The 26041-nt window shown below is 46.3% G+C and overlaps 9 non-coding genes across 9 annotated transcripts; 5 read left to right on the plus strand and 4 right to left on the minus strand.

Annotated features, from left to right (window-relative positions):
• The first annotated feature begins 20990 nt into the window (after positions 1–20990).
• Positions 20991–21154, plus strand: LOC134899138 (U1 spliceosomal RNA). The gene has a single exon (XR_010172820.1). It is a non-coding gene; the product is annotated as a U1 spliceosomal RNA (small nuclear RNA).
• Positions 21155–21306: 152 nt separating this feature from the next.
• LOC134899394 (U1 spliceosomal RNA) lies at positions 21307–21468 on the plus strand. Its single transcript, XR_010173070.1, has one exon. It is a non-coding gene; the product is annotated as a U1 spliceosomal RNA (small nuclear RNA).
• Positions 21469–22138: 670 nt separating this feature from the next.
• LOC134898933 (U1 spliceosomal RNA) lies at positions 22139–22302 on the plus strand. The gene has a single exon (XR_010172622.1). It is a non-coding gene; the product is annotated as a U1 spliceosomal RNA (small nuclear RNA).
• A 152-nt stretch (positions 22303–22454) lies between these two features.
• On the plus strand, positions 22455–22617 carry LOC134899605 (U1 spliceosomal RNA). Its single transcript, XR_010173258.1, has one exon. It is a non-coding gene; the product is annotated as a U1 spliceosomal RNA (small nuclear RNA).
• A 671-nt stretch (positions 22618–23288) lies between these two features.
• On the plus strand, positions 23289–23452 carry LOC134898990 (U1 spliceosomal RNA). The gene has a single exon (XR_010172678.1). It is a non-coding gene; the product is annotated as a U1 spliceosomal RNA (small nuclear RNA).
• Positions 23453–23809: 357 nt separating this feature from the next.
• LOC134899545 (U1 spliceosomal RNA) lies at positions 23810–23972 on the minus strand. Its single transcript, XR_010173216.1, has one exon. It is a non-coding gene; the product is annotated as a U1 spliceosomal RNA (small nuclear RNA).
• A 152-nt stretch (positions 23973–24124) lies between these two features.
• LOC134898991 (U1 spliceosomal RNA) lies at positions 24125–24288 on the minus strand. The gene has a single exon (XR_010172679.1). It is a non-coding gene; the product is annotated as a U1 spliceosomal RNA (small nuclear RNA).
• Positions 24289–24959: 671 nt separating this feature from the next.
• Positions 24960–25122, minus strand: LOC134899586 (U1 spliceosomal RNA). Its single transcript, XR_010173240.1, has one exon. It is a non-coding gene; the product is annotated as a U1 spliceosomal RNA (small nuclear RNA).
• Positions 25123–25274: 152 nt separating this feature from the next.
• Positions 25275–25438, minus strand: LOC134899056 (U1 spliceosomal RNA). The gene has a single exon (XR_010172742.1). It is a non-coding gene; the product is annotated as a U1 spliceosomal RNA (small nuclear RNA).
• Between the last annotated feature and the right edge of the window lie 603 nt (positions 25439–26041).

Genomic DNA, 26041 nt, shown 5'->3' on the forward strand with positions numbered 1-26041 from the left:
TTGTGAGCCATCTTTTCAGAGGCTCCGCTGTTATCATGCTGTTAACTGGGTTCAGATCACAGGTTGTACAGTGTGATTGGTGTGGCTGGTATGAGTCTTACCCGGGATTCAAAATCCTTCCTTATTGTGTACGCTCGTCCGGGCACAGTATCCTAACTGAGGCTTGGAGGAGGGTCATAGGGGGAGGAGCCAGTGCACACCACCTGATCCTAAAGCTTTTACTTTTGTGCCCTGTCTCCTGCGGAGCCGCTATTCCCCATGGTCCTGACGGAGTCCCCAGCATCCACTACGGACTACGAGAAATAGAATTATCGGTAAGTAAATTCTTATTTTACCCTCCACCTTTTTGTTCTCCATTTTTTAATGTGTGGAATTATATGCCAGTAATATATCTGGAATTAGACGGTGGTAATGTCTGGAATTAGATACCACTAGATAGATACCAGATATCACTGCATACCCTCCAACATTTTACACACAAAAATCGGTACAAATTAGAAAAAGGGGCGTGGTCACAGGTAAAGGGGCGTGGTCACGCCCCTTTTCCTATACTTTCAATGGAAGTTTGGAGAGCCAAAAATAGGTACAGACCATGAAAAAAAGGTACTGTACCTATTAAAAAGATACAGTTGGAGGGTATGTCACTGTGACTGGAATGATGACATATGCACAGTGACAGGACACTACCACAGCACCCTACAGCAGCCATATGCGGCACAAGACACTGGAGTATTAGTAATGTACTGTAGTATACTGAGCACCACAAGACAATGAGCAGTGATACGGAGCACTGATGAGATTACTAGAACTGACACAGAGCAGCCAGATGCAGCACTGGACTATTAGTAATGTTCTGTAGTATACTGAGCACCACAATGCAGCACAAAACAATGAGCAGTGATACTGAGCACTGATGAGGATACTAGAACTGACACTGAGCAGCAAGATGCAGCACTGGACTATTAGTAATGTACTCTAGTATACTGAGCACCACAATGCAGCACAAGACAATGAGCAGTGATACTGAGCACTGATGAGGATACTACTGAGAACTGACACTGAGCAGGAGAGACACACTACAATTTCATCTTGCGCCTCTTTTTTTATTTATCTTTGCATCATGTGCTGTTTGGGGCTATTTTTTTAAGTGCCATCCTGTCTGACACTGCAGTGCCACTCCTAGATGGGCCAGGTGTTTGTGCTGCCCACTTGGGTCGCTTAGCTTAGTCATCCAGGGACCTTGGTGCAAATTTTAGGACTAAAAATAATATTGGGAGGTGTGAGGTGTTCAGAATAGACTGGAAAGGAGTAGAAATTGGTTATTGAGCTTAATACTATAGGATCAAAATTACCCCCAAATTCTATGATTTTAGCTGTTTGAGGTTTTAAAAAAAAATCACCCGAATCCAAAACCCGAAAGTGTGGTTTTGCCAAAACGCGTCCGTATCCAAAACACAACTGCGGATCCGAAACCAAAACCAAAACATGAAACACGAAAAATGCCCGCTGCACATCTCTAGTTAGGGGAGAAGCATGTAGCCTTGTAGACTATGCACAGCTATATCTAGAAAAATATACGATCTAATCTTTAACCAACCAATGCAAGAAAGTATTTAATGTGAAAATACGAAACACTAGACTAATTGGAGGTGCGCCCTAAAGCAAATTACAATGTTAGGATTAGGGGGTTCGGAAAGACCTCTAGTGTATACACTACTATATACATTTTAAGATAGGAAGGTACAAATTACATATTCACATTGCATCTATGGGCTGGATTCAAATGTCCCTTTCCTCCCTCAATCGTGCCCGTCAGCAGCTATTCTAATGTTGCTGCCAACGGGTGCGACATGTTTATTTCAGCTCGCTACCCCCAGGGGAAACAAGCTGAAATGTGTGCAAAGAGACCCATTTGGGCAACCAAACGGTGTCTTTTCACGATCGCGCCCATTACTTTATTCAGGTTTAGGTGCTTTGTGCACCTAAACCAGAGTGTAATGGGCGCAATAATTGAGGGCATTTGAATTTCCCTTATATGTGTGTGTGTGATATACACATAGACACACATACTGTATTTCTTTATATAATGGACACCTCAGTTTCTATTCATTCATGTCCTGCCCCCTACTCTGTCAGACCCCTTCCCCTCTACTTTTCTGACCCCAAACGCCACTCATTCTTGTTGAGTGCTGGTGGGCCCATTCAGAATTTTGCTATGGGGCCCACAAAGGTCTTGTTACGCCACTGGGCAGGGTTATAGAGGAGGCGGTGCAAGGCATCCTGGGAACAGTCAAAGCTTTAGCCTGTTGGTGCCTTGGATCAACATCCAACTCTACACCCCGATGTTAGTGTAGTGCCTTTTGGGGTTAAGGTTTTACAGAAAGTTACAGGTTTTTTTAATTTAGTAAAATATGCCCCATTTTAAAGATAGGGCATTTAAATTTGTTGCACCTGTTCAGTACATAGCAGCCTGCAGGGCATGTACAGTGGCTTCATTTGGGTGCACATACATTGCCGGCTCCTGGTCGCAAACTGAAATGATTGTGTGTAAGTGGAATAGCGGTGTTTATGTCATACAGGGGGGTGGGGGAGGTTTGTGGTTGGCGGGGGGCACGCTGTGCGATTATTATCCTGCATCTATACATACATGCGCTAACACCTGGACATACACTGATGTACCCACACCTAATATCCATACATACACGCCCTGACACCTGGACATACACCAACATTCCCACACCTGCATCTATACATACACATGCTGACACCTGGACATACACCAACATACAAGCACCTGCATCTATATATACACGCGCTGACAAATGGACATACACCGACGTACCCACACTTGCATCTATACATATATGCACTGACATCTGGACATACAAGCACCTGCATCTATACATACACGCGCTGACACCTGAACCTACACTGACGTTCCCACACCTGCATCTATACATACACATTCTGACACCTGGACATACACAGACGTACCCACACCTGCATCTATACATACACGCGTTGACACCTGGACGTACACTGACGTACACACACCTACATCTATATATGCATGGATGCAAATGTGGGTACGTCTGTATACGTCCAGTTGTTAGCATGTGTATGTATAGATGTTAGGTGTGGGTACATCAGTGTATGTCCAGGTGTCAGCACATGTATGTATAGATTCACATGTGGGTACGTTGGTGTACGTTTAGGGGTCAGCGTGTTTATGTATAGATGTTGGTGTGTGTATGTCAGTGTACGTACAGATATAGGTGTGTGTATGTATGTATGTATGTATATGTATAGAGGAAGGTGTGATACATACATATAACACATACATGATAGATACATACATATATCACACACACGATAGATAGATAGATAGATAGATAGATAGATAGAACACATACCTACAAGATAGATACATACATACATACATGATAGATACATATATACACACACATACGATAGATAGATAGATAGATAGATAGATAGATAGATAGATAGATAGATAGATAGATACATATATATATATCAAAAAATAGGGGAGAGTTTATTGCGCCACTTGTGTACAACACCAAATAATCTAGAGTCCACGTAAGAATTAACGACACTCCCTAGGAATTAGCACAGGGCGTCAGCTGTCCCCCAGAAAACACAGGGATGGTAGTTCCCTGAAACAACGAGTAATGCACACAGGGGGGTGGGGGATATAGCGACCGTCGGTGTCTTAAAAATAGTTCAGAAATTGTGGAGTTAAAATCGTATCTAAAATGAGTAACCAGATCTAGAAATTATTTAAAAAAAGGGGGTGATGTTTATTTAAACACTAAAACAGACAAATTAATTACATACAATCTCTAAAATTTAAGCAGCAACAATTCTTAAAAAATGGGATAAAAACAATAAACACAATGCTATAAATACCAGTTAAAAGATATAAAACAATTTTAACTTAACTTGGTATGAGGTCACTGCCAGGTAGCGACCTCATACCAAGTTAAGTTAAAATTGTTTTATATCTTTTAACTGGTATTTATAGCATTGTGTTTATTGTTTTTATCCCATTTTTTAAGAATTGTTGCTGCTTAAATTTTAGAGATTGTATGTAATTAATTTGTCTGTTTTAGTGTTTAAATAAACATCACCCCCCTTTTTTAAATAATTTCTAGATCTGGTTACTCATTTTAGATACGATTTTAACTCCACAATTTCTGAACTATTTTTTAGACACCGACGGTCGCTATATCCCCCACCCCCCTGTGTACATATATATATATATATATATATATATATATGTATCTATCACAAACATATATGATTCATACATATATCACACACACATACATGATACATACATGAGAAAGACCTGGGATGGTGATGAGGCCCGGGCCCCCTGCTGATGTTGCGTTGAGGAAGGCAGTGTTCCAGGGCGGATGCCAGTCGGGGAGAGCGCCGCGCAGCCCGGGAAAAATACTGCTGAGGAGCTACATCTGGAAGAGCCCCAGGGAGGGAGAGTGTCACATGCCCCATCCTGCGCGGCACACTCTGCAGGCCTGCACATGGGAAGGGAGGTCTCTGGCCACACATACTCACCCTGCTGCTGAAGCCCCGCTGCTGTCCCCATCAGCGCTCTCCAGCGGGGAGCGGGGCCAGGATGAACCTCAACCTGTGAGAACTATCTTCATGATCAAGAGATCTCATATGCAAGATAAGTATATGTTGGGAAAGGGCTGGGGAGGGCGGCTGCTCGGGCACACCCTCGTCAAGTTAAGGAGATTTAACTGAGGAAGCACAAGGGAACTCTCGTCTGGGGACAACAACTGCAGGGAGACCACATCTTTTCAGATGAACATGGGAGGGCGGAAGGCTGCCTAATACTGAAGCACCCTCAGACATTAAACCATATGCAACAACTATTGCAAGCATTCCTGGGGGAAGGTCTGCAGCAGACGGATTTGCATTCGGTGATGTCATCCAAGCAGTGGGCCAAAGTTGGCTGGAACCCTCATCTGTATATGAAAAGAGAAAAGGGGCATGCGGGGCATGACGGTCTTTGCGGCGCTTGGATAACCCCAAGTTTGCATTAAACACCCCCACCCTCCTTCGGTGTGGGGCTCATGTTGGCCATGCCCAAGCCCCTGAAGCATTCAAGCTGATTTCTTGCAGCAGCTGGGCACTGTAACAGCTTCAGAGCTGCTCTACAAGACAAGTAAAAGGGTGTGGGCCCTGCAGCACCACCGGTAGTTTGCATACACACATATATAGGACAGCATCTCTTATATGCCTCAGGGTCAATAAAATAGTATCCTTGTCTAGGCTATCCATCCCCTCAGATAAGGCATTTGTCCATGCCGCTACAGCACTACACACCCTGGTCGACGCAATTGCCGGTCTGAGTAAGGTACCTGAATGTGTATAAATGGACTTCAGGGTAATCTCCTGTTTGCGGTCAGCACACTCTTTGAGGGTAGCCGTATCCTGGGACGGGAGGGCTACCTTCTTGGATAAGCGTGTTAATGCTTTGTCCACCCTAGGGGAGGATTCCCATCGTAACCTATCCGTTGATGGGAAAGGATACGCCATAAGAATCCTTTTGGAAATCTGCAGTCTTTTATCTGGAGATTTCCAAGCTTTTTCACATAACTCGTTCAGCTCGTGTGAGGGGGGAAAGGTTACCTCAGGCTTCTTTCCCTTGTACATATGTACCCTCTTGTCAGCGACAGGGGGTTACTCTGTGATGTGCAAAACCTTTTTTATTGCCATAATCATAAATCGAATGGATTTTGCCAATTTTGGCTGTAACTTTGCATCATCGTAATCGACACTGGAGTCAGAATCCGTGTCGGTATCTGTGTCAACAAACTGGGATAGTGGGCGCTTATGAGACCCTGACAGTCCCTGCAACATAGGATCAGGCATGGGTTGAGACCCTGACTGTCCCAAAGCTTCTGCCTTGTCTAATCTTTTGTGCAATGAGTTTACACTAGCATTTAAAACATTCCACATATCCATCCAATCAGCTGTCGGCGGAGACACCACATTCATTTGCTCCCGCTCCTCTCTAATATAGCCTTCTTCCTCAGACATGTCGACACACGTGTACCGACACACCACACACACAGGGAATGCTTTTTCTGAAGACAGTTTCCCCACAAGGCCCTTTGGAGAGACAGAGAGGGAGTATGCCAGCACACACCCCAGCGCTATATAACCCAGGAATAAAACAGTAACTTAATGTTTGCCCAGTAGTGCTGCTGTATGTAATTTGCGAATTATGTGCCCCCCCCCCTCTTTTCAACCCTCTTGTCTAACGTGGTATAAGCAGGGTAGAGTCCGGGGAGCTTCCTCTCAGCGGTGCTGTGGAGAAAAAATGGCGCTGGTGAGTGCTGAGGGAGAAGCCCCGCCCCCTCAGAGGCGGGCTTCTGTCCCGCTTAAACTGTAAAATTGGTGGGGGCTCATACATATATACAGTGCCCAGCTGTATATATGTTATATTTTTGCGAAATAGGTTTATATTGCTGCCCAGGGCGCCCCCCCTGCGCCCTGCACCCTTACAGTGACCGGAGTATGTGAGGTGTATGGGAGCAAAGGCACACAGCTGCAGTGCTGTGCGTTACCTCAGTGAAGATCATGAAGTCTTCTGCCGCCTCTGAAGTCTTCTTTTCTTCTCATACTCACCCGGCTTCTATCTTCCGGCTCTGCGAGGGGGACGGAGGCGCGGCTCTGGGACGGACGGCGAGGGTGAGATCCTGCGTACCAATCCCTCTGGAGCTAATGGTGTCCAGTAGCCTAAGAAGCAGGACCTTGCAACTCAGAGAGTAGGGCTGCTTCTCTCCCCTCAGTCCCTCGATGAGGGAGTCTGTTGCCAGCAGTGCTCCCTGAAAATTAAAAACCTAACAAAATACTTTCTGTCAGAAAGCTCAGGAGAGCTCATGAAAAGCACCCAGTCTCCACTGGGCACAGTATCAAACTGAGGTCTGGAGGAGGGGCATAGAGGGAGGAGCCAGTGCACACCCAGAACTAAAGTCTTTCTTAAAGTGCCCATGTCTCCTGCGGAGCCCGTCTATCCCCATGGTCCTTACGGAGTCCCCAGCATCCTCTAGGACTTTAGAGAAAATAGGATTTTAATACCTACTGGTAAATCCTTTTCTCTTAGTCCGTAGAGGATGCTGGGCACCCGTCCCAGTGCGTACTGTGTCTGCAGTTATTAAATGGCCCTTAACTCCAGAACATTTATGTGGAGACAACTTTCCTGACTTGACCATCTTCCTTGGATGTTTTCCCCCTGTGTGACCGCTCCCCAGCCTCGGAGGGTTGCATCCGTGGTCCCTAGGATCCCGTCCTGGATCCCAAACCATCGCCCCTCTAGGTGGTGAGAACTGTGCAGCCACCAATGGAGTGAGATTCTGGTCTTGGAAGACAGGATTATCCTCCGGTGCATGTGTAGGTGGGATCCGGACCACTTGTCCAACAGGTCCCACTGGAACACTCTGGCATGGAGCCTGCCAAACTGAATGGCCTCGTAGGCCGCAACCATCTTCCCCAGCAACCGAATGCATTGATGGATTAACACTCTTGCTGGTTTCAGAATTTGTTTGACCAGACTCTGGATCTCCAGAGCCATTCCACTAGAAGAAAACCTCTTCTGTGTCCAGTATCACTCCCAAAAACAACAACCGCGTCATTAGGACCAACTGCGATTTTGGCAAGTTTAGGAGCCAACCATGTTGTTAAAGAACTGTCAGGGAGAGTAGATGTTTTGCACCAACTGGTACCTGGATCTCGCCTTTATCAGGAGATCATCCAAGTACGGGATAATTGTGACTCCTTGCTTGCGAAGGAGAACCATCATTTCCGCCATCACCCTGGTGAAAATCCTCGGAGCCGTGGACAGACCAAACGGCAACGTCTGAAATTGGTAATGACAATCCTGAATTGCAAACCTCAGGTAGCTTGATGCAGTGGCTAAATGGGAACATGTAAGTAGGCATCCTTTATGTCTACCAAAGCCAGGAAATCTCCTTTATCCCCCGGACTGGAGATCACTACCCTGAGAGATTCCATCTTGAAATTGAATTTCTTTAGGTAGAAATTAAGGGATTTCAGATTTAAGACTGGTCTGACTGAGCCGTCCGGCTTCGGGACCACGAAGAGGCTTGAATAAAAACCTTCTCCCTGCTGACTAAGGCTGATTTGAACAATCGGTGAGGGGGAACTTCTTGAAACCCCAGTTTGTACCCTTGGGACACTATTTGTAAAACCCACGAGTCCAGGTCCGAATGAATCCAGAACTGACTGAAGAGTTTTAGACGTGCCCCCCAGTGGTGGAACTAGCGAGCAGTGGGCCCATGTGCGACAAAATGGCTTGGGCCCCCCCCCCCATCCCTTCCCATCCAAGTCCACCCCCTCACCCCTGGAGAGGATCTGGTGAGGGGGGCCTGCTCAGGGAAGTGGATACCTAGCAACAGTGCCGTAACTAGACATTTTAGCAGTGTGTGCAAGAAACTGCATTGGAGCCCCACCCCTGCATGCAAAACAGGGGCAGTGCGCGCTGTAGGCGCGCGCAAAAAAACATAGTGGCGTGGCTTCGTGGTTAAGGGGTGTGGCCACAAAATAATACCAATTCATAAAACGGTGCACAGTAGTCTCCATTATTCAAATTACGCCGCACAGTAGCACCACTACACCAGGTAGAGACCCTTTTACACCTCACGGCGGACAGATTCCTCTTTTTACACATTACAGCAGACAGCGTCCTCTTTTTACACATTACAGCAGACAGCGTCCCCTTTTTACACATTACGGCAGACAGCATCCCCCTTTTTTACACAACGGCAGACAGCGTGCCCTTGTTACACATAGCGGCAGACAGCGTACATTTTTTTCACATAACGGCAGACAGCCTGCCCTTGTTAAACATAGCGGCAGACAGCGTACACTTTTTACACATAACGGCAGACAGCCTGCCCTTGTTAAACATAGCGGCAGACAGCGTACACTTTTTTCACATAACAGCAGTCAGCCTGCCCTTGTTACACATAATGGCAGACATCGTACACTTTTTACACATTACAGCAGACAGCTTGCCCTTGTTACACATTACAGCAGACAGCTTGCCCTTGTTACACATTATGGCAGACAGCGTGCCCTTGTTACACATTACGGCAGACAGCATCCCCCTTGTTACACATTACGGCAGGCAGATTCCCCCTTGTTACACATTGCGGCAAGCAGATTCCCCCTTTTTACACATTGCGGCAAGCAGCTTCCCCCTTTTTACACATTGCGGCAGGCAGATTCCCCCTTTTTACACATTGCGGCAGGCAGTCCCCCTTTTTACACATAGCTGCAGGCAGATTCCCCCTTTTTACACATAGCGGCAGGCAGATTCCCCCTTTTTACACATTGCGGCAGGCAGTCCCCCTTTTTACACATAGCTGCAGGCAGATTCCCCCTTTTAACACATAGCTGCAGGCAGATTCCCCCCTTTTACACATAGCTGCAGGCAGATTCCCCCTTTTTACACATAGCGGCAGGCAGATTCCCCCTTTTTACACATAGCGGCAGGCAGATTCCCCCTTTTTACACATAGCGGCAGGCAGATTCCCCCTTTTTACACATAGCGGCAGGCAGTCCCAACAAAGAAAGAAAGAGTCGAAAGAAAGAAAGAAAGAAAGAAAGAAAGAAAGAAAGAAAGAAAGAAGAATTATACTTACCCTCTCCGCTGGCTCAGGCTTCTCGTGCAGCTTGACGATTCCCGGGCAGTAGAGAAGGAGGAGGAGGGAGGTGGAGGAGGGAGCCGCAGCAGCGCTGTCTTATTGGTGGAGGCGCTGCTGCTGCTGCCCCTCTGCTTCACTATAGGCTGTTCTCGGAAGACAGCCTATAGTGAAGCAGAGGGGCAGCAGCAGCAGCGCCTCCACCAGTAACAAAGCGCTGCTGCGGCTCCTTCCTTCACCTCCCTCCTCCTCCTCCTCCCCCCCGTGCCGCTGCTCCTCTCATCTCCAAGCGACCCTCCTCCCTCTTCGTGTGTTACAGAGGCGGCAGCGTGTCTGGTGCTGCGGCTGCTGCCCGTAGTGCCCTGGCCTGATCTGTTCGTTACGACGGGCGGGCGGCGGGAGTCGCAGGACGCATACCTGACGGGAGCGCTGGTGTGCGGCTGCGGCATGATACAATGAGTCATTGTGACTCATTGTAATGCCGGCGGCTGTGGGCCCTTGAGTGCGGCGGGGCCCCAGTGCAATGCACTGCCTGCCCTGCCAGTAGTTTCGCCCCTGGTGCCCCCCACTGGTGTGGGCTCCTGCAAGAGAGCCCCAGCGTCATGCAGTGGATTTGGCAGAAGCAGAGGACTCTGCTCCTGCGATCTTGAAGAGGCTTCTTGGAGTCAGCATCAGCATTCCCTTGGTGAATCCACAATGCCCTCCTATCCGAGACTGCCATGAAATTGGCCCGTGAGCACTTGTGCCCGGTGTAGGATTTTTAAATATGTGTAGTTTACTGTATGCAAGGGTTTAAAACCTTTTAGGAACTGAGATCTAAGGTGTATTACATGTAGTTTAAAAAAAACAAAAAAGGTTTATTTTATGGCAGTAGTTTCCAAACTGGGGTTCTTGCACTGGTAGCATAGTTTGGTGGTCCAGGACCAATTAAAATTATTTATACTTTATTAAATTGGCAAAACCATTCCCTCACAACATAACTGAACCTGAGGATGACATGCTATAAACACAATTTACTTGATTTTATATTTTTTTCTGAATTTCTCAATAAAAAAAACTTTGGCCTAGGGGTGCCGTGAAACAAATTTTGATACTATTTATTTATATAGTGCTCTTTCTCCAACAGGACTTGAGATATGGCTTCTGGAACTGAACACAGGATTCTAAATGTGGCTGTACCAAGGACCTATACAGTGGCATTACAGGTTGAGTATCCCTTATCCAAAATGCTTGGGACCAGAGGAATTTTGGATATCGGATTTTTCTGTATTTTGGAATAATTGCATACCATAACGAGATATTATGGTGATGGGACCTAAATCTAAGCACAGAATGCATTTATGTTTCATATATACCATATACACACAGCCTGAAGGTCATTTTAGCCAATATTTTTTATAACTTTGTGCATTAAACAAAGTGTGTGTACATTCACAGAATTCATTTATGTGTCATATACACCTTATACACACAGTCTGAAGTTCATTTAATACAATATTTTTAATAACTTTGAGTATTAAACAAAGTTTGTGTACACTGAGCCATCAAAAAACAAAGGTTTCACTATCTCAGTCTCACTCAAAAAAGTCCGTATTTCGGAATATTCCGTATTTCGGAATATTTGGATATGGGATACTCAACCTGTATTACTTTTTTCTGCTACTGGTTCTTTACCTATGCAAACAAGCATCTGACTTGCCTTTCCTATTGCTTTGTTACATTGCTCACCTGAAATAGTAATACTTAGATAGCTTTCCTCTTGCCATTATAATGCCCTTAATATTATAGTTAGCCTTTGTATTTTTGAGACGTGTATGATTTTGCATTTTTTGGCATTAAATGTTGCCATGTTCTTGACCATTCCTCTAGTCCAGGGGCGGAACTGCCAGAGACAACGGAGTCAGTTGCCGCCGGGCTCCAGCCCTAAAGGGGCTTCCTCCATTGCCCTCCGGCTGTTACGTGCCCTTCCTACTAAATAGACAAAGGCGCTACCAGCAGGGTCTCGCAGTTTGTACATTCCATGCCGTAACACCCTTCTTTCCACCTTTTTCAAGACCCAGCCCAGCAGCCTCGCCGCTGCCACCACCGCTAGCTGCAGCACTGCCAGCGGTGGGGTGCCCCTGCTTCTTCTCACACCACAGATAGCTGGGCAGCACTGCAACTGCCTGCCTGATTGCTCCGCCCCCTTCCGGCTCCCAAGCACCTCTGCTGCCCAGTGATCCAGGAGCCTGCTGCTAGGAAGAAGTGGCCGAGCTTCAGCAAGCGAGTCTGGACACTGGCGGAGGAAGCCATGATAACCAGATAATGGGGAGTGGAGAGCCAGTTCCAAGGTAATACTTTATACAGCTGGTTGAGATCCTGGTCGGTGGATATGGATTCCAAGAAAACCCTGGAGGTGCTTCCTTTCAAGGGAGACACTCTCTTTGGAGAAGACCTCAATAAGATTGTAGCTGATCTGGCTACTGCTAAAACAGCTTGCCTACCTAGTATGACTCCTACCACGCAGAAGGCTAAAAGTACTTTCCCTTGGCCCTTTCATCCTCAAGGTAAAGCGTACCCAAGGTCAGGCATACCCAAAGCAAGCTCATGCTTCCAGACCTGCCAAGCCCAGACTGAAGCAAGCCTGGGCTGCCCATCAGCCTGCTTCCAAAACGGACAAGCCTGCCGCATGACGGTGCAGGCCTCCCTCTGGGGGATCCCAGGGTGGGGGGCCCGACTTCTAGGTTTGGCATAATTCTAAGCTAGAGAATTCTGTTTGGAGCTCACCTTGTACTTTGTGAAGAAATAATCAGCATTGTGGCTGAGCAGATACATGTAGTGTGTGGCTGCAAACTGCATGGATCTCCTGCATTGTAATGCTGATACTTTTTTTTTCAAAGTACCAATAGCTTCATATAATGTTCACAATTTTTATGCAGGATCAAATAGCTCAATAGGTAGGGTGTTTGATTAGAATTCAACAGGTTATAGGTTTGAATCCTGGGTATGGTAGTTTGAGATGTGTTATTTAATAAAGTATGTTGTTCTGACTGCCGGCATCCTATCACCTGGGATATCATACTAAATAAATGGAGTTGATCAATTTTTTTTTATTTATTTTTTAAACCAGGGACAATTTCCAGATACTTTTCTTTATAACTGAGATTGCCCCCTGGAACTTCACATCAGTTGACAACTATGCATGAGTGAGCAGTGCTTGCTCTGGATCTGCCCACCCATTTATGTGCCGTCATAAAAGAAAGCACAACTGACAGTTATCCTGGGCGTACACTACACAATTATCTGTCAGGCTATCTATCCAGTCTGGATGGATGGAATGAAAATCTGGTAATGTATAGGAGCAAATGTCAATTAACCATTTGCTCCCAAACACTAGAAAAGTGGTCAAAAATGGTCATTACACAAATTGGTTAAACCCAAAATTTAACCAATTTGTTTAGGGGACCATTTTTGTCCATTTTCTAGTGTTTGAGAGTAAATCGTTGATGGTCATTTGCTCACATAGATAACCGGATTTCTATTCCAACCAGCCAGTGTTGGAGATATGGTCTGCCAGATTACATAATGCATACCAGAGCCATAACTAGACTTTTTGGTGCCCTGTGACAGATAATTATATGCCCCCCCCCTCCCCATTTTTGCAATATGGACAAAAGGCGCATGCCTTGTGGGGAAGGGGCATAACAAGATTGGTCTCAGAGAAAGCACATGAGATATGAAGATATATCTAGTATACTTGACACTCAATGGTTTGTGGTATTGCCGGGGTGCCCTCCTTAAATGCATATACAGTCACACATGGCGTGTTTGTGCAAATGGCATATCAGCAGTCAGCACTAACTGGTGACATGCCATTTGTACAAGTAAGCCATGTGTGACTAATATATAAACATACTTTATTAAATAACACCTCAAACTATCATACCCAGGATTCAAACCTATAACTGTTGAATTCTAATCAAATACCCTACCCATTGAGCTACTTGATCCTGCATCTATTCTAACCTCCAAAAACAGATTCAGTTGCATTTTCCAGCGTGTTTTGTTTGCGCCTTTGCAAATGTCTTACATCGACAAACTTATTCAGTACTATTTTGCAAATAGGGTTAACATTGTCGCAACATTGTGTTCCCTAATTGCTTGATTTTTTTAAATGCAACAATTGATAAAGACACCTGATAATTGCTCTGTGGAGTCTTATTTTGTGTCTACTTCTAATCTACATTTAATTCCCTACCTCTAATCAAGGCATTTTTAAATGCTCGGGGCTGCCAGGACGTGAGGCCTACCTAGACTTTAGATCTGAATTTGAATGTACTTGTGAACTAACTTAATTTCCTACTTCTAAATTCATTCCTAAATTCACTACTTACATGAATCCTGTAGTTGGGCATTTTGGGACTTCGATTGTGGGCATTGTTTTGTGTCCAGACCAGCAGCAGGTGGTGTGCATTTGCTGGAAAGGCATCGAAGACCTCCGATATGCTGCATCTCCTGATGTGTGTCTCCCTCAAGTGTCTGTCAGCAAATGCCTGCTAGACACCCCATTCCAAGCTGATTGTGACATCACGGTACATGCATCATAGAACAGGCATGCTAGAACATGGGTCTTCAACCTGCGACCCTCCAGCTGCTGTGGAACTACACATCCCAGCATGCCCTGCCTCAGTTTTAGCATACCTTAATAGCAAAACTGTGGCAGGGCATGCTGGGATGTGTAGTTTCACAGCAGCTGGAGGTAGAGATGAGCGGGTTCGGTTCCTCGGAATCCGAACCCGCCCGAACTTCATGGTTTTTTTCACGGGTCCGAGCGACTCGGATCTTCCCGCCTTGCTCGGTTAACCCGAGCGCGCCCAAACGTCATCATGACGCTGTCGGATTCTCGCGAGGCTCGGATTCTATCGCGAGACTCGGATTCTATATAAGGAGCCGCGCGTCGCCGCCATTTTCACTCGTGCATTGAGATTGATAGGGAGAGGACGTGTCTGGCGTCCTCTCCATTAGAATAGAGATAGATTAGATAGAGAGAGAGAGATTGTGCAGAGTCGCAGACAGAGTTAGTTTACCACAGTCAGTGACCAGTGCAGTTGCTAGTTAACTTTTATTTAATATAATATATCCGTTCACTTCTCTCTGCTATATCCGTTCTCTGCCTGAAAAAAAAAACGATACACAGCACAGTCAGTCACACAGTGTGACTCAGTCTGTGTGCACTCAGCTCAGCCCAGTGTGCTGCACAGTCATCAATGTATAAATTAAAAGCTTATAATTAATTGTGGGGGAGACTGGGGAGCACTGCAGGTTGTTAGCAGGAGCCAGGAGTACAATTATATTAATTAACAGTGCACACTTTTGCTGCAGGAGTGGTGACCAGTGCCTGACCACCAGTATAGTATTGTTGTATACTACTAATATCTCTTTAAATATCAACCAGTCTATATTAGCAGCAGACACAGTACAGTGCGGTAGTTCACGGCTGTGGCTACCTCTGTGTCGGCACACGGCAGGCAGTCCGTCCGACCAGAATTGTATTATTTATTATTATATACCTACCACCTAACCGTGGTTTTTTTTTCATTCTTTATACCGTCATAGTGTCATCCTAATTGTTACGAGTATACTACTATCTCTTTATCAACCAGTGTACAGTGCGGTAGTTCACGGCTGTGGCTACCTCTGTGTCGGCACACGGCAGGCAGTCCGTCCGACCAGAATTGTATTATTTATTATTATATACCTACCACCTAACCGTGGTTTTTTTTTCATTCTTTATACCGTCATAGTGTCATCCTAATTGTTACGAGTATACTACAATCTCTTTATCAACCAGTGTACAGTGCGGTAGTTCACGGCTGTGGCTACCTCTGTGTCGGCACACGGCAGGCAGTCCGTCCGACCAGAATTGTATTATTTATTATTATATACCTACCACCTAACCGTGGTTTTTTTTTTCATTCTTTATACCGTCATAGTGTCATCCTAATTGTTACGAGTATACTACTATCTCTTTATCAACCAGTGTACAGTGCGGTAGTTCACGGCTGTGGCTACCTCTGTGTCGGCACACGGCAGGCAGTCCGTCCGACCAGAATTGTATTATTTATTATTATATACCTACCACCTAACCGTGGTTTTTTTTTTCATTCTTTATACCGTCATAGTGTCATCCTAATTGTTACGAGTATACTACTATCTCTTTATCAACCAGTGTACAGTGCGGTAGTTCACGGCTGTGGCTACCTCTGTGTCGGCAGTCGGCAGGCAGTCCGTCCATCCATAATTGTATTATTATTATAATATATACCACCTAACCGTGGTTTTTTTTCCATTCTTTATACCGTCGTCATAGTGTCACTGACACTGCAGTGCCACTCCTAGATGGGCCCGGTGTTTGTGTCGGCCACTAGGGTCGCTAATCTTACTCACACAGCTACCTCATTGCGCCTCTTTTTTTCTTTGCGTCATGTGCTGTTTGGGGAGGGTTTTTTGGAAGGGACATCCTGCGTGACACTGCAGTGCCACTCCTAGATGGGCCCGGTGTTTGTGTCGGCCACTAGGGTCGCTTATCTTACTCACACAGCGACCTCGGTGCAAATTTTAGGACTAAAAATAATATTGTGAGGTGTGAGGTATTCAGAATAGACTGAAAATGAGTGTAAATTATGGTTTTTGAGGTTAATAATACTTTGGGATCAAAATGACCCCCAAATTCTATGATTTAAGCTGTTTTTTAGTGTTTTTTGAAAAAAACACCCGAATCCAAAACACACCCGAATCCGACAAAAAAAATTCGGTGAGGTTTTGCCAAAACGCGTTCGAACCCAAAACACGGCCGCGGAACCGAACCCAAAACCAAAACACAAAACCCGAAAAATTTCAGGCGCTCATCTCTAGCTGGAGGGCCACAGGATGAAGACCCATGTGCTAGAGCCAAGCCGCAGGTACATTGAATGCTAGCAAGCTGAATATTTAAATCCTTTTTGTTCCGCAGCATTCCAATGTGGAAGATTCCATGGAACCAGAGATCCTTCCATTGAGAAGGACATGCTGCCTGGATGACTACACTGTGCAAATTAAATCACGGAGCCAGTTGGTTTGTGGGTGGCTCTGGTGACTGGGTGGTTGGGTGGGTGGTGTGTCGGAGGTGGAGCACATGCAAATGATTGTGTATCATCCAGCTAGTGAGAGAGAAAACTCATACAGGAGTGTGCCTGCTTGTCAGTGGGTTATGCACCTTGCCAGACGTCAAATCTACATAGAGCAGCTGGAGGGGACAAGAGCAGGTTTGCAAAATATAGATAGAAGAGCATATATGCTGGCACATTCTCCATGATTGTGTCAGCTTATGTTTTGGTGCACTGCACTTTCCTCCACTAAGTTTTAGCCATTTTTGTTAAGCTCAAGTGTAGTTGCTTCTCGGCCTTTTGGCTGTGATCTTGTATCGTGGTTGAAGGGTCTGCTGGAGGGAGGGATTGTTTTCTTCATTGGCGAAAAACCAAAGATATTCCAGGATGGAAGGCTTGGGAACACTATCCGTTTTTCAGTTGTGGAAGAGCACAGAGGTCGGATTAGACTACATTCTATAGTAAAGGATACCTTTCTATTTATTGCCCCTCCCCTTATATGTGTCTGTGTTACAATAAAGCTTCGGTCTTGTGATTCCCTCACCCTCTTACACTCCACACACATAGCCTTATTAACTGTTGTATTATTGTATAGTTTAAATGTATAGTGCAGTTCATGATTTATAGTGTAGGCTGGCCTGTGCTGTAGTTCTTGAACTGTACTATACCGACAGCATTTGTATTGTGTTTTATCTGTGCTGCAACACAGTACTTATGTGTGTAATGTTTATGTATGTTTTTTTGCTTCTTTATGTCAATAAAGACTGCTTTTTCAATACAATATCTGAAAACAATCAATGTTTATCTTTGATGGCAATAGAAGTGGTATGATATTTGCTGCTTTTGAAAGGCAATATCTGATATGTCCCCTATCTGGGAACCATATATTAAATGGCTTTTCAGAAAAGGGAGATGGTAGAAGAGCTTTCAGTACTTGTAGGACCGATGCACATTTCCTATTCTAGCCTCCAAAAACAGATTCAGTTGCATTTTCCAGCGTGTTTTGGATGCGCCTTTGCAAATGTCTTACATCGACAAACTTATTCAGTACTATTTTGCAAATAGGGTTACATTGTTGCAACATTGTGTTCCCTAATTGCTTGATTTTTTAAATGCAACAATTGATAAAGACACCTGATAACTGCTCTGTGGAGTCTTATTTTGTGTCTACTTTTTATCTACATTGAATTCTCTACCTCTAATCAAGGCATTTTTAAGTGCTGGGGGCTGCCAGGACGTGAGGCCTACCTAGACTTTAGATCTGAATTTGAATGTACTTGTGAACTAACTTAATTTCCTACTTCTAAATTCATTCCTAAATTCACTACTTACATGAATCCTGTAGTTGGGCATTTTGGGACTTCGATTGTGGGCATTGTTTTGTCTCCAGACCAGCAGCAGGTGGTGTGCATTTGCTGGAAAGGCATCGAAGACTTCCGATATGCTGCATCTCCTGATGTGTGTCTCCCTCAAGTGGCTGTCAGCAAATGCCTGCTAGACACCCCATTCCAAGCTGATTGTGACATCACGGTACATGCATCATAGAACAGGCATGCTAGAACATGGGTCTTCAACCTGCGACCCTCCAGCTGCTGTGGAACTACACATCCCAGCATGCCCTGCCTCAGTTTTAGCATACCTTAATAGCAAAACTGTGGCAGGGCATGCTGGGATGTGTAGTTTCACAGCAGCTGGAGGGCCACAGGATGAAGACCCATGTGCTAAAGCCAAGCCGCAGGTACATTGAATGCTAGCAAGCTGAATATTTAAATCCTTTTTATTCCGCAGCATTCCAATGTGGAAGATTCCATGGAACCAGAGATCCTTCCATTGAGAAGGACATGCTGCCTGGATGACTACACTGTGCAAATTAAATCACGGAGCCAGTTGGCTTGTGGGTGGCTCTGGTCACTGGGTGGTTGGGTGGGTGGTGTGTCGGAGGTGGAGCACATGCAAATGATTGTGTATCATCCAGCTAGTGAGAGAGAAAACTCATGCAGGAGTGTGCCTGCTTGTCAGTGGGTTATGCACCTTTCCAGACGTCAAATCTACATGGAGCAGCTGGAGAGGACAAGAGCAGGTTTGCAAAATATAGACAGAAGAGCTCTCCAGCCTAGTTTGCTGTCTGTTTCCACTTCTCTTTTCTTGAGCCGCTCCCTTCTATGCCCTTGCGCACTATCCTGACTTCTCCCATCTGCTTACTTTGTGCCTTCCAACGCACAATGCGAATTACAGGTAGTGCTGCAGGGCCCACACCCTTTTACTTGCCATACAGAGCAGCTCTGGAGCTGTTACAGTGCCCAGCTTCTGCAAGAAATCAGCTTGAATGCTTCAGGGGCTGGGGCATAGCCAACATGAGCCCCACACCGAAGGAGGGTGGAGGTGTTTAATGCAAACTATAGGTCATCCAAGCGCCGCAAAAGGCCGCCATGCCCTGCACGCCCCTTTTCTCTTTTCATATGCAGACGAGGGTTGAAGCCAACTTTGACCCACTGCTTGGATGACATCACCATATGCAAATCCATCTGCTGCAGGCCTTCCCGCAGGAATGCTTGCACTAGTTGTTGCATTTGGTTTGTTGTTTGGGGGTGCTTCAGTGTTAGGCAGCCTTCTGCCCTCCCATGTTCATCTGAAAATATGTGTTCTCCCTGCAGTTGTTGTCCCCAGATGAGAGTTCCCTTGTGCTGCCTAATGATTTTGAATTGAAGTGGTTCATGTAGGTGCTATTTTAATCTGATTTTATATATGCATTTTAGTATATTTTTTTTTTTTGCTTTACCATATTTATCTTTTTATTCTAGAACCACTATTTGTCTGATCAGTTATTTAATATTGGAACCAGTAGATATAAGGTGGATTTTATATGTTAATTAAACACTTTTAATTGACTGTAAAGAAGTCTACGCCAGCTTATCTCTGATTACGGACATTGGAATAGAAGTATACTGAAGAGAGATGAGCGTTGTGCGGCAAGTTGTCATGACAACGGACTCCAAGACGACGTAACCGGAAGTGACGTATCGCTAGACCTAGCGACTACGAGAAAAAGATCTAGGACTCCGGAGGCGGAAGTGACGGAGTGGGAGTTCAGGTTGCTATGGTAACCCGGCGGTTTCCGAACATGACGCCAGGTGGAATCAATTTGGAATCTGGCTGTGATTTGCTATTTAAATCTGGATGTGTGGTGCAGTGAGTATTCAGCCTCGAAAAAGACTCCAGGAATAGGAGTTGAAACGCGTCGGCGTATTCCATCTGTGACTGGCATTTACGGTGGTCTGCACTTCTAAGAACCAGAGGACTTTCCAGCTCCAGCCCGGGCGGTTTTGGGATTTAAAAGAACTTGTTTGAGAACTTTTTTGGGTTCTCAAACCCTCTGGTAATTGCTCTGCATATCTCTTTGTGGCTGTCACATTTTGGAGAATCATTCTGCACATTTTTACCCTACCTGTTTATTGTGTTATGTCCATGTTCCCCGATATGTGTCATTAAAAAACTTTATTGCACATGTGGTTCCCCTCTCCCCTCTGTTTTACATGCTACTACATTGAGAGGAGGAGGAGTGAGGAGTAAGAACCTGGACTTTCACGGTGACCTTAAGGGTTGTATGTTTTGTTTTTTTATTGCATGCAAGCACTTTATGCATTCATTTATGCACTGTTACTAGGTGCCTGTTGGTACCCGCAGCCTAATTTGTTTATTGTTCATTCATTTCTGGTGCTCTGGAGAGGCACTTATCCTGGTTGCGGGGGCTATTGTGCAGCCTTGTTTTAGACTGCGCGACACGTGGATAAAACTAGACAGATTCTTTGTTATACATTCCCTGCATACCCCTTTTCTCTTTTCATATGCAGATGAGGGTTCCAGCCAACTTTGGCCCACTGCTTGGATGACATCACTGTATGCAAATCCATCTTCTGCAGACCTTCCCCCAGGAATGCTTGTACTAGTTGTTGCATTTGGTTTGTTGTTTGGGGGTGCTTCAGTATTAGGCAGCCTTCTGCCCTCCCATGTTCATCTGAAAATATGTGTTCTCCCTGCAGTTGTTGTCCCCAGATGAGAGTTCCCTTGTGCTGCCTCAGTTGAATCTCCTTTACTTGACAGAGATGTGCCTGAGCAGCGGCCCTCCCCAGCCCTATCCCAAATCATACTTATTTTGCATAGGAGATATCATGGTAATGAAGACTGTTATCCCAGGGTGAGGTTCATTCATTGCATTCTGGGTATGCTGACCCCTGTGATTTCCCCAAATGTGGGAAACTTGACTGCATTATTTGTGGTAGTGGGGGACTGTGTTTGTGCTTTCCTCTGGTCAGCTCTGGTAAAAGTCAGATTTCTTTGTCTCAGATCTTCCTCTAGCCTTGTTCTTCTTTCGAGAGTTCCCTTGTGCTGACTCAGTTGGATCTCCTTCACTTGACAGGGAAGTGCCCGAGCAGCGACCCTACCCAGCTCTAGCCCAACTCCTACTTACCTGCCAGGTGAGATACTATGATCATGAAGGTGTTCTCCCAGGGCAAGGCTCACCCATTGCACTCTGGGTGTGCTGCTCTTGCGATTTCCCCAAATGTGGGAAACTTGACTGCATAATTTGTGTTTCCCCTGGTCGGCTCTCGTATAATTCAGATCTCTTTGTCTCAGGTCTCTCTCCAGCCTAGTTTGCTGTCTGTTTCCACTTCTCTTTTCTTGAGCCGCTCCCTTCTATGCCCTTGCGCACTATTATGACCTCTCCTGTCTGCTTACTTTGTGCCTTCCAACGTCAATGCAAACTACAGGTAGTGCTGCAGGGCCCACACCCTTTTACATGCTTTACAGAGCAGCTCTGGAGCTGTTACAGTGCCCAGCTGCTGCAAGAAATCAGCTTGAATGCTTCAGGGGCTGGGGCATAGCCAACATGAGCCCCACACCGAAGGAGGGTGGAGGTGTTTAATGTGAATTAGGGGTCATCCAAGCGCCGCAAAAGGCCGCCATGCCCTGCACATCCCTTTTTTCTTTTCATATGCAGACGAGGGTTGAAGCCAACTTTGACCCACTGCTTGGATGACATCACCATATGCAAATCCATCTGCTGCAGGCCTTCCCCCAGGAATGCTTGCACTAGTTGTTGCATTTGGTTTGTTGTTTGGGGGTGCTTCAGTATTAGGCAGCCTTCTGCCCTCCCATGTTCATCTGAAAATATGTGTTCTCCCTGCAGTTGTTGTCCCCAGATGAGAGTTCCCTTGTGCTGCCTCAGTTGAATCTCCTTTACTTGACAGAGATGTGCCTGAGCAGCGGCCCTCCCCAGCTCTATCCCAAATCATACTTATTTTGCATAGGAGATACCATGGTCATGAAGATTGTTCTCCCAGGTTGAGGTTCATTCATTGCATTCTGGGTATGCTGACCCCTGTGATTTCCCCAAATGTGGGAAACTTGACTGCATTATTTGTGGTAGTGGGGGACTGTGTTTGTGCTTTCCTCTGGTCAGCTCTGGTAAAAGTCAGATTTCTTTGTCTCAGATCTTCCTCTAGCCTTGTTCTTCTTTCGAGAGTTCCCTTGTGCTGCCTCAGTTGGATCTCCTTCACTTGACAGGGGGGTGCCCGAGCAGCGACCCTCCCCAGCTCTAGCCCAACTCCTACTTACCTGCCAGGTGAGATACTATGATCATGTAGGTGCTTCTCCCAGGGCAAGGCTCACCCATCGCACTCTGGGTGTGCTGCCCCTGTGATTTCTCCAAATGTGGGAAACTTGACTGCATAATTTGTGTTTCCCCTGGTCGGCTCTCGTATAATTCAGATGTCTTTGTCTCAGGTCTCTCTCCAGCCTAGTTTGCTGTCTGTTTCCACTTCTCTTTTCTTGAGCCGCTCCCTTCTATGCCCTTGCGCACTATCCTGACTTCTCCCGTCTGCTTACTTTGTGCCTTCCAACGCACAATGCGAACTACAGGTAGTGCTGCAGGGCCCACACCCTTTTACTTGCCTTACAGAGCAGCTCTGGAGCTGTTACAGTGCCCAGCTGCTGCAAGAAATCAGCTTGAATGCTTCAGGGGCTGGGGCATAGCCAACATGAGCCCTACACCGAAGGAGGGTGGAGGTGTTTAATGCGAACTAGGGGTCATCCAAGCGCCGCAAAAGGCCGCCATGCCCTGCACGCCCCTCTTCTCTATTCATATGCAGATGAGGGTTGAAGCCAACTTTGACCCACTGCTTGGATGACATCACCATATGCAAATCCATCTGCTGCAGGCCTTCCCCCAGGAATGCTTGCACTAGTTGTTGCATTTGGTTTGTTGTTTGGGGGTGCTTCAGTATTAGGCAGCCTTCTGCCCTCCCATGTTCAACTGAAAATATGTGTTCTCCCTGCAGTTGTTGTCCCCAGATGAGAGTTCCCTTGTGCTGCCTCAGTTGAATCTCCTTTACTTGACAGAGATGTGCCTGAGCAGCGGCCCTCCCCAGCTCTATCCCAAATCATACTTATTTTGCATAGGAGATACCATGGTCATGAAGATTGTTTTCCCAGGGTGAGGTTCATTCATTGCATTCTGGGTATGCTGACCCCTGTGATTTCCCCAAATGTGGGAAACTGGACTGCATTATTTGTGGTAGTGAGGGACTGTGTTTGTGCTTTCCTCTGGTCAGCTCTGGTAAAAGTCAGATTTCTTTGTCTCAGATCTTCCTCTAGCCTTGTTCTTCTTTCGAGTTGCTCCCTCGGTGTGGGGCTCATGATGGCTATGCCCCAGCCCCTGAAGCATTCAAGCTGATTTCTTGCAGCAGCTGGGCACTGTAACAGCTCCAAAGCTGCTCTGTAAGGCAAGTAAAAGGGTGTGGGCCCTGAAGCACTACCTGTAGTTTGCATTGTGCGTTGGAAGGCACAAAGTAAGCAGACAGGAGAAGTCAGGATAGTGCGCAAGGGCATAGAAGGGAGCAACTCAAGAAAAGAGAAGTGGAAACAGACTGCAAATTAGGCTGGAGAGAGACCTGAGACAAAGAGATCTGAATTATACGAGAGCCGACCAGGTGAAACACAAATTATGCAGTCAAGTGTCCAACATTTGGGGAAACCGCAGGAGTAGCACACCCAGAGTGCAATGGGTGAGCCTTGCCCTGGGAGAAGCACCTTCATGATCATAGTATCTCACCTGGCAGGTAAGTAGGAGTTGGGCTAGAGCTGGGGAGGGTCGCTGCTCGGGCACCCCCCTGTCAAGTGAAGGAGATCCAACTGAGGCAGCACAAGAGAACTCTCGAAAGAATAACAAGGCTAGAGGAAGATCTGAGACAAAGAAATCTGACTTTTACCAGAGCTGACCAGAGGAAAGCACAAACACAGTCCCTCACTACCACAAATAATGCAGTCCAGTTTCCCACATTTGGGGAAATCACAGGGGTCAGCATACCCAGAATGCAATGAATGAACCTCACCCTGGGAAAACAATCTTCATGACCATGGTATCTCCTATGCAAAATAAGTATAATTTGGGATAGAGCTGGGGAGGGCCGCTGCTCAGGCACATCTCTGTCAAGTAAAGGAGATTCAACTGAGGCAGCACAAGGGAACTCTCATCTGGGGACAACAACTGCAGGGAGAACACATATTTTCAGATGAACATGGGAGGGCAGAAGGCTGCCTAATACTGAAGCACCCCCAAACAACAAACCAAATGCAACAACTAGTGCAAGCATTCCTGGGGGAAGGCCTGCAGCAGATGGATTTGCATATGGTGATGTCATCCAAGCAGTGGGTCAAAGTTGGCTTCAACCCTCATCTGCATATGAATAGAGAAGAGGGGCGTGCAGGGCATGGCGGCCTTTTGCGGCGCTTGGATGACCCCTAGTTCGCATTAAACACCTCCACCCTCCTTCGGTGTGGGGCTCATGTTGGCTATGCCCCAGCCCCTGAAGCATTCAAGCTGATTTCTTGCAGCAGCTGGGCACTGTAACAGCTCCAGAGCTGCTCTGTAAGGCAAGTAAAAGGGTGTGGGCCCTGCAGCACTACCTGTAGTTCGCATTGTGCGTTGGAAGGCACAAAGTAAGCAGACGGGAGAAGTCAGGATAGTGCGCAAGGGCATAGAAGGGAGCGGCTCAAGAAAAGAGAAGTGGAAACAGACAGCAAACTAGGCTGGAGAGAGACCTGAGACAAAGACATCTGAATTATACGAGAGCCGACCAGGGGAAACACAAATTATGCAGTCAAGTTTCCCACATTTTGGGAAATCACAGGGGCAGCACACCCAGAGTGCGATGGGTGAGCCTTGCCCTGGGAGAAGCACCTACATGATCATAGTATCTCACCTGGCAGGTAAGTAGGAGTTGGGCTAGAGCTGGGGAGGGTCGCTGCTCGGGCACCCCCCTGTCAAGTGAAGGAGATCCAACTGAGGCAGCACAAGGGAACTCTCGAAAGAAGAACAAGGCTAGAGGAAGATCTGAGACAAAGAAATCTGACTTTTACCAGAGCTGACCAGAGGAAAGCACAAACACAGTCCCCCACTACCACAAATAATGCAGTCAAGTTTCCCACATTTGGGGAAATCACAGGGGTCAGCATACCCAGAATGCAATGAATGAACCTCAATCTGGGAGAACAATCTTCATGACCATGGTATCTCCTATGCAAAATAAGTATGATTTGGGATAGAGCTGGGGAGGGCCGCTGCTCAGGCACATCTCTGTCAAGTAAAGGAGATTCAACTGAGGCAGCACAAGGGAACTCTCATCTGCGGACAACAACTGCAGGGAGAACACATATTTTCAGATGAACATGGGAGGGCAGAAGGCTGCCTAATACTGAAGCACCCCCAAACAACAAACCAAATGCAACAACTAGTGCAAGCATTCCTGGGGGAAGGCCTGCAGCAGATGGATTTGCATATGGTGATGTCATCCAAGCAGTGGGTCAAAGTTGGCTTCAACCCTCGTCTGCATATGAAAAGAAAAAAGGGATGTGCAGGGCATGGCGGCCTTTTGCGGCGCTTGGATGACCCCTAATTCACATTAAACACCTCCACCCTCCTTCGGTGTGGTGCTCATGTTGGCTATGCCCCAGCCCCTGAAGCATTCAAGCTGATTTCTTGCAGCAGCTGGGCACTGTAACAGCTCCAGAGCTGCTCTGTAAAGCATGTAAAAGGGTGTGGGCCCTGCAGCACTACCTGTAGTTTGCATTGACGTTGGAAGGCACAAAGTAAGCAGACAGGAGAGGTCATAATAGTGCGCAAGGGCATAGAAGGGA

This window comes from Pseudophryne corroboree, chromosome 3 (genome assembly GCF_028390025.1).
Source record: "Pseudophryne corroboree isolate aPseCor3 chromosome 3, aPseCor3.hap2, whole genome shotgun sequence".
Classification (NCBI taxonomy): Eukaryota; Metazoa; Chordata; class Amphibia; order Anura; family Myobatrachidae; genus Pseudophryne; species Pseudophryne corroboree.